The sequence below is a fragment of the Bombus pyrosoma genome, linkage group LG9, assembly GCF_014825855.1.
Source record: "Bombus pyrosoma isolate SC7728 linkage group LG9, ASM1482585v1, whole genome shotgun sequence".
Lineage (NCBI taxonomy): Eukaryota > Metazoa > Arthropoda > Insecta > Hymenoptera > Apidae > Bombus > Bombus pyrosoma.
This window is the reverse complement of record NC_057778.1, coordinates 9,130,912-9,137,649: the sequence shown is the minus strand read 5'-3', so window position 1 is coordinate 9,137,649 and position 6,738 is coordinate 9,130,912. Positions and strand designations below refer to the sequence as shown.

General features: G+C 37.8%; 1 long non-coding RNA gene across 1 annotated transcript in view; it reads right to left on the bottom strand.

Annotated features, from left to right (window-relative positions):
• The window catches only part of LOC122570729, a 79,197-nt gene extending 72,459 nt beyond the window's left edge, over positions 1 to 6,738 (bottom strand). The window contains exon 1 of the long non-coding RNA XR_006317895.1: positions 5,993 to 6,738. This is a non-coding gene — a long non-coding RNA (uncharacterized LOC122570729). The remainder of the gene's footprint in view (positions 1 to 5,992) is intronic.

Genomic DNA, 6,738 nt, shown 5'->3' with positions numbered 1-6,738 from the left:
TATCGCGTAATTGATCCTACATTGGTAAATTAAGCAACTGATTAAGCTTCCTACAGATCAGTAGAAATTCTAGCATCGATCAATATCTTTGCTGTTAGATTAGTCTCGGTTAGAAAGTTTATTTGAATAAAGGTACACATTCTAAAGGATGGAATTTCATTTGGATCGTTATCGTTGACCCGATTTCATTACCGATGGTTAAATGTCGAAATCAACTTGCTGCGGATATTTGCGTCCGTTTACGCGAGATTTAGAAAAGATGCAAAAGTGTGGTAAATAACTAAAGGAGATTGGAATCAAATAGACGAAATTCCTAAAAGTCACAGTAGACTACGTAATTAACGATATTTAGTCCGATTATGCGAGAGAATTAACACTGGAACTACCACACCTGTCAAAGTGACTGGTTTTACAATTTTATTTTAAAATTCCTACTTCCTGTTATATCTTTTTCCGCAATGATGTAATGACTTTTGCAACGATAACTAAAAGAATAATATAATGAATTTTATTTTGTTTTTTACGTATTCGAACTCAAAATAAATTTGTATCAAGGCTACTTATACCAATACCAGTGAAAATGGCTGGTACTTGTCAAAGCGTAAAAGGATCCTGCAATCTGTTTATCGGACCCCAATTAACCAGTTTCCTCGTTTTCTACAACTTGCCACACGTTTTTCAAATTTTCATCGCGTATCATTCCATATGACGATACCAGTTATCAGGAAAATTCTGAATCGATCGCTAGATAGCTAGATGCTAACACTAGAAATAGCACATCGGTGAAAATGACTGGTTCTACACTTTTATAAACGCGTCAACCCTCCTTTAGGGATCCCGGATGGATTAATAATACCAAAAATCTACTGCAGAACATGGAATTGCTTCTGTAAGAAAGTAATAAATCAATAAATATACAAATATTCTATTATCAGGTATTTTTTAAAGACCAGTCATTTTCACTGGTTTTGGTAGAAATAGCTTCGTGTTAACTATCGGTAGTTCTAGTGTTAAATGACACGAAACGAGATAAAAATCGTTCCTTTTTATTGTTCAATTTGCACTTTACAATTTGTCCAGCTGGACATTCGGTAAATAGATAAAAAACGGGAAACTGTCGAACCGTCGAACGCTGCAGTTCGTACTTCGAAAGGACTCGAATGTCGTTGTATGTTAAAATCTCTTGGATAAAAAGAAAGGAAGAAAGAAAGAATCGAGAGCGTTCGACGCAGTGGCCGCACGAAATTCTAGAACGAGGAAGTGGTTCACGGAGGATATTCAGTGGTTTTGTATCTTATCTTGCATTCTTTAGCTAACAACGGGTCCAGGAGGGTTCGCGTGACCTTGCCCGGTTCCATGAAAAAGACTCGTGCCACGCATTTTCGAGGGTTCTATCCATTGGCTTAGACGAGACCGTAATCAGCACCCTGGCGCGCTCCCTATTTATTTAAGTAATTCGAACTGTACCGTGCGACCGACCGAGGAAAAACAGACATTGAACGACGTTCGTCCCCAATAAGATTGGAAGTATGGTCGTAGTATAATAATTATGATATTAAGAACTCACATTGATCACGACTCCGTAAATTGAGATTGTAAAAAAATACTGACATTTTACGAGCGTTGTTTTTTAAATTTACTTTAGAATCGGTCATTATCTATACCATCCTCTTGCAATGTATGAATTTGTGGAAGTATTAGGTTGTTCGAAAAGTTTCTTTCGTTCGATAAGGTGATAATAGATGAACAACAATTGCCGATTTATATTATTTTATTGAATTAGGTGTGATCCATTTCGTTTTATTCCTATTATTAGGTTCGTGCATAATTCAATAAACTAATGTAAAACAGAAAACATTGTGCGTCTATTATTTCCTTTTAAAACGAAAGAAACTTTTCCGACAACCTAATAAATCGTTCGTTTCTCGATAATCGACTATTAATCGTAACGTTAATTGTATCGCGTAATGAAATTAAGAAACGAAAAAATGGAGTTGATCGGTTTGTTTTCCGAGAAACTCGATTGTAACGTTACGGCAGAGATTCGATGAAATTGATCCTTTCAGAGGAACGTTTAAAATAGAACGCTTAGAGATCTTTGGATTGAAGAAAAGAAGAACTTCAAACTTCCTTTGCAGCTTTTTTCAAATTACTCCTCTTCGACCGTTTCGCGGAGAGACGCGACCGCGAGATAACGCGTCAACAAGAAGCGTACATTCCCGTTACGATTAGACAATCGACGCCACGAATTCAGTCGATTCCCTATTTCGGTTAAGAGAATAGACGTGGTTGATTAATATTAATTTGGCTAACAATTGAAGTAACACTTCATTTTTAACAACTTCCAATACGACAAGTTTGCGAATGTATCGCGTGTATCGTTGCGAAAATACAAAGATTTAATCGCAAGTTAAAATCTGTTCAGCGAGAATTATAACTATTGGGTTGGCAACTAAGTGATCGCAGATTTTGTCAATACCACCTAATGGAAAAATCCGGAATCACATTGTTGCCAACCCAATAACTTTGTAAGATGTTTTCAGTATAAAGTGTTGTTAGCAAGTCACCATGTGTTCTGCGAGAATTGTAACTAGCTTCGTAAGATATTTTCAATATAAAGTGTTGTTAGTAAGTCACCATGTATTCTGCGAAAATTGTAACTAGCTTCGTAAGATATTTTCAATATAATGTGTTGTTAACAAGTCACCATGTGTTCTGCGAGAATTGTAACTAGCTTCGTAAGATATTTTCAATATAAAGTGTTGTTAGCAAATTACCATGTGCTCTGCGAGAATTGTAACTAGCTTTGTAAGATGTTTTTAGCGTAAAGTGTTATTGGCAAGTCACCATGTGTTCTGTGAGAATTGTAACTAGCAAGTAAGGTTTGGCGAGGGTCAGGTTGCGGAGGAAAAGCTAGTGACGAGTGTGTCCAGCGCACAAGATAGAAACTAACGGATGGGGGTTAATTCTAGGAGACAAAAAACGGCCCTCCAGTGCTGTTTGTAGTATTACTTGTTTCATTAAGTAATCTACAGGGCTAAATAATAATTCTACGGAACGTCACGAATTGCAAGTTAACGAATTTATGAGTCATGATTGTAAAAATGCCACATTTATGACGGTTCCTTAAGATTATTTTGAATCCTGTACTTACACATTCGAAACTAAACTTGAAATACAGGAAACAACTTCGACTGCAATTTCTTTTTAAGTAAAATATCAGGTTACACCCAACAAAGCTACCTACAATTATTTGAAAAATAGCTCGACAAAGGTACAACGTCCCATTTAGCTGCAATCCTTTGTTCCTTCTTTAACGTCGTTTCCAATAGTTGACACCGTGTTCGACACGCGATAAATTAAAGAGCAAAGAATTCCTGCATTTTGTCTGAGTCTCTTTGTTTCATGGACAGCCGGTATATCTAGTCGCGGCCTTCGAACTATGTATTCCCTTATCGCGAGCTCGATGCTGGCTCCGCATAATCTGGATCTTTGTCAGCGATTCCAAACAAAGCGGCTCGAAATCTGTGTTTGGTCGACCGGCACGCAATTCCTTATCTAACGTAAACTTTGCCTTTCTTTGTGGACACAGGAGGCAGAACGGGGAGAGGGGGCAGAACGTTGCTATTCCTTCCTTCTTCTTCACGGCCAGAATAGGAGAAGAAAAGAATCGATAAAGCGAAAACGAGGCTCCTAAACAAAGTTTGCTAATTTATTATAGGTAAAAGATTTATAAGTGTGACAACATTTCAAAAGTTGAAGATTTGTTCGAGAATTAGGAAATTATTAGAGAATTAGGGAAAAGATTAGAAAATAAATGAATTGGAAAACTCTATGGTATATTTAAAGAATATTTAAATAGTAATAAACAGAATATTTAAATAACAGTACTATGAATATCTGTGCTAACATCGAACATCGAAGATAAATTTCATCGAGCGTAGATACCTTTGTCTTTGTCTCTGAAGAATTAATTGCTCCAATTAATCGAGCTATTACTCGCGAGGGAAAAAAGTAGTGACAAATCATTGACGAACCAGAGTTTTAAAATTCGTTGCTATTCGCCCGTGTTAAATACACCGGTGACGTTCTATAAAATCCATTGGCTCGTTAATCCGTCACGTGATAAATTGGTGCATTGCCAATCGGTGTATTGCCGTATTGCTTCGAGTCTGGCAACATGCCATTTGTTTACCGAACGTTTGAACGACTTAATATCAATTTCTGATTTAATACGACTCGCCGCTTATACCGTGATTGACCTCTTTTCAATTCGCCACTTCTCTTTATGCTTCTTTTTTTTTCTTTTTGTTTCGATAAAATCACCCCATCGATCAACTTCTTTGAAAACCTGTTCCATCTCTTCTGACACGATTTTTCACGCTTTCACTTTTCGATTGACAAATTGCACGCCTCTGGATGTCAAGAGAAATTTATTCGGATATTATAATCTCGTATGTAACGGTATCAGTAACAGAAAAAAATTGCCTCACCTATGCAACGTGACTTCTTCTTCGTTACAACTTCATTTCTAAAATTACTTTCGTAACAGTTTATTTTATTTCGCATTAACATCACGATCGACTATTTATTTATTGACCGAATATTTTTTACTTGTAGTATAGTACGGAAAGATGACTTTCGAGTCCTATGAACTTTTCCAACACACGATCCACGCACAAAATCCCGTATTATACTAAAATCTGAAGTCATCTGAAAACATTGAACCCTCGATAGTTTAACCCACAGTTTCTTGATCGTTGCCACCTATTTATTAATCTCTAGTTCGTTGTTATTCTGAAATGTGTTAAAATTACGAATATATTTATTGTTCTATCTAAATTTTAGGATTCGTTTCTCTCGATGACGAGTATACTCATCGTTAAACCGAAAAATGCCACTTTCTCGCGACGACATTGTACTCGACGTAAACGTCGAAAGGATTGAACGTAAGAAAAATTTTGGCACAGCCTTACACGAGAACATATCGGATATAAGCAAAATTACACTCGGAATCTTAATTAAGAAGATAATATTCCGCGTAGACAGAATTTTATCAGGAGCCTTTTAAGTAAATAAATAGAGAAATAAAAGTAAGCGACGATTTGTTTCTACCTCGAACGCGGAATGTCATTAGAAACTCAACGAAGCTACGGAAAATCGTAATTCCCGAAAACGTACGTAACTCAATTTCGGAGCAAAGCGTCATTCGTTCAACTCCAAAACATCGGCCATCGCATCGGTGTATCGCTGTTCGAATGACACGCTTGTCACGCGCAAATACCACTGATGCATCGAGTATTTTGCAACTCGCGGAATCCGTGACTCGGTTTTCAAGAGAAACACGATCCTGCCCGTTGCGAGCGCGCGTGAAACGAATTAAACGCATCTCGCACTTTGGGAAAGGATTCCATCGAATGGAGGACAGCGGGGTATTAGCATAAGAAAATTGGAGGCCCACTTTCGTATTGTGTATTTCGGAGCATCGTGCACGGATCAGCATACAAGGGGCGCGGGCGTGATTATGCGCATCAATCGGATATTTACATTCCAATTGGTCGTTTCGAAACGCGTTTCACGTGCCCGGATGTCATATTTTCATCGATAAGAGACCTCGTTTCATTGTTACTATCAACAATATCCTTGTCGATATTGACAGATTAAAAAACGTGACTTTAATGTTACGATAAACTGTTCCTTCGGAACGTAAAGATAACGTTGTTCCATTTTCGTTTCGTTTGTTTTCCCTGGAATTCCGACCATTTGACCACCGATAATGTGTACGTTCATGTACTTTTTTTCTTGCTTCTTCCTATTTACGGCGATAAGAAATTTTTCTACGTTCGGTTTTCATTTACACGTCCACGTGGTTGGAAATTTCGCTAATTTAAACGCAACAGAATTTCGAACGAACAGTTGAATCAATCGAGATTCGATTTTAAAAGTAGCATAGAGAGTTTGTAGTCGAATTAAGAAGCGTAAAGGTAAATACATTTGTTCGTAAATACGTGTCTGGTAGTCGAAACGTCGTAAAGATCGTCTTATTCCAGTTCCGTTCGGTTACTTTCTCTCGAGAGATTTTGATAATCTCGTTCTCGTCTCTCACGAACAACCTTTTCATCTTCAGTTTCATTTACACTTCAACGTCTTTACACATTTCGATAATTCGCGCGCAACAGAATCTCGTTCGTTGTAAAACCACTTTCTACCGAACGTTCAGCAACAATGTGACACGTGGTTGCGTTTATTCGTGAAATTTCACTCATTATCTTGATGATAGCTTTATAGCGACGACTGTTAGGAGTGGCGACGTTATATCGCTAAACACCATAGAAAAATGCGACACGAGGAAATCGACGATTAAATATCGCGCTGCCCACGTTTCTTGGAATCGAGACGAAACGAGTCTTGGAATTGCACTGGGACCAGCTGAAGCCACGCATTAACATTCTCGCTCGGAAGCGTCAATGACGTGAAACTATGCAAAAGTTTTCGATTCTTCGATTCTGAGAAGCGGCTGCCTGCAATAAACGATATTTCAAGACGAAGGAATAAATTTATGCTAGCGCGACAAAGTGAAAAGAATTCGCGTTGAAAGAGGATAGAGCTGGAACGTTAATAACATGCATGAAATAACGCAGCTGCGCTATCGAAGATGTCGTTTTGCTCGCCGCCATTACGGCACTAGGTCACTGGTGTACGTATTCCATTATTCCTGAAAGGAATTATGGTATTATT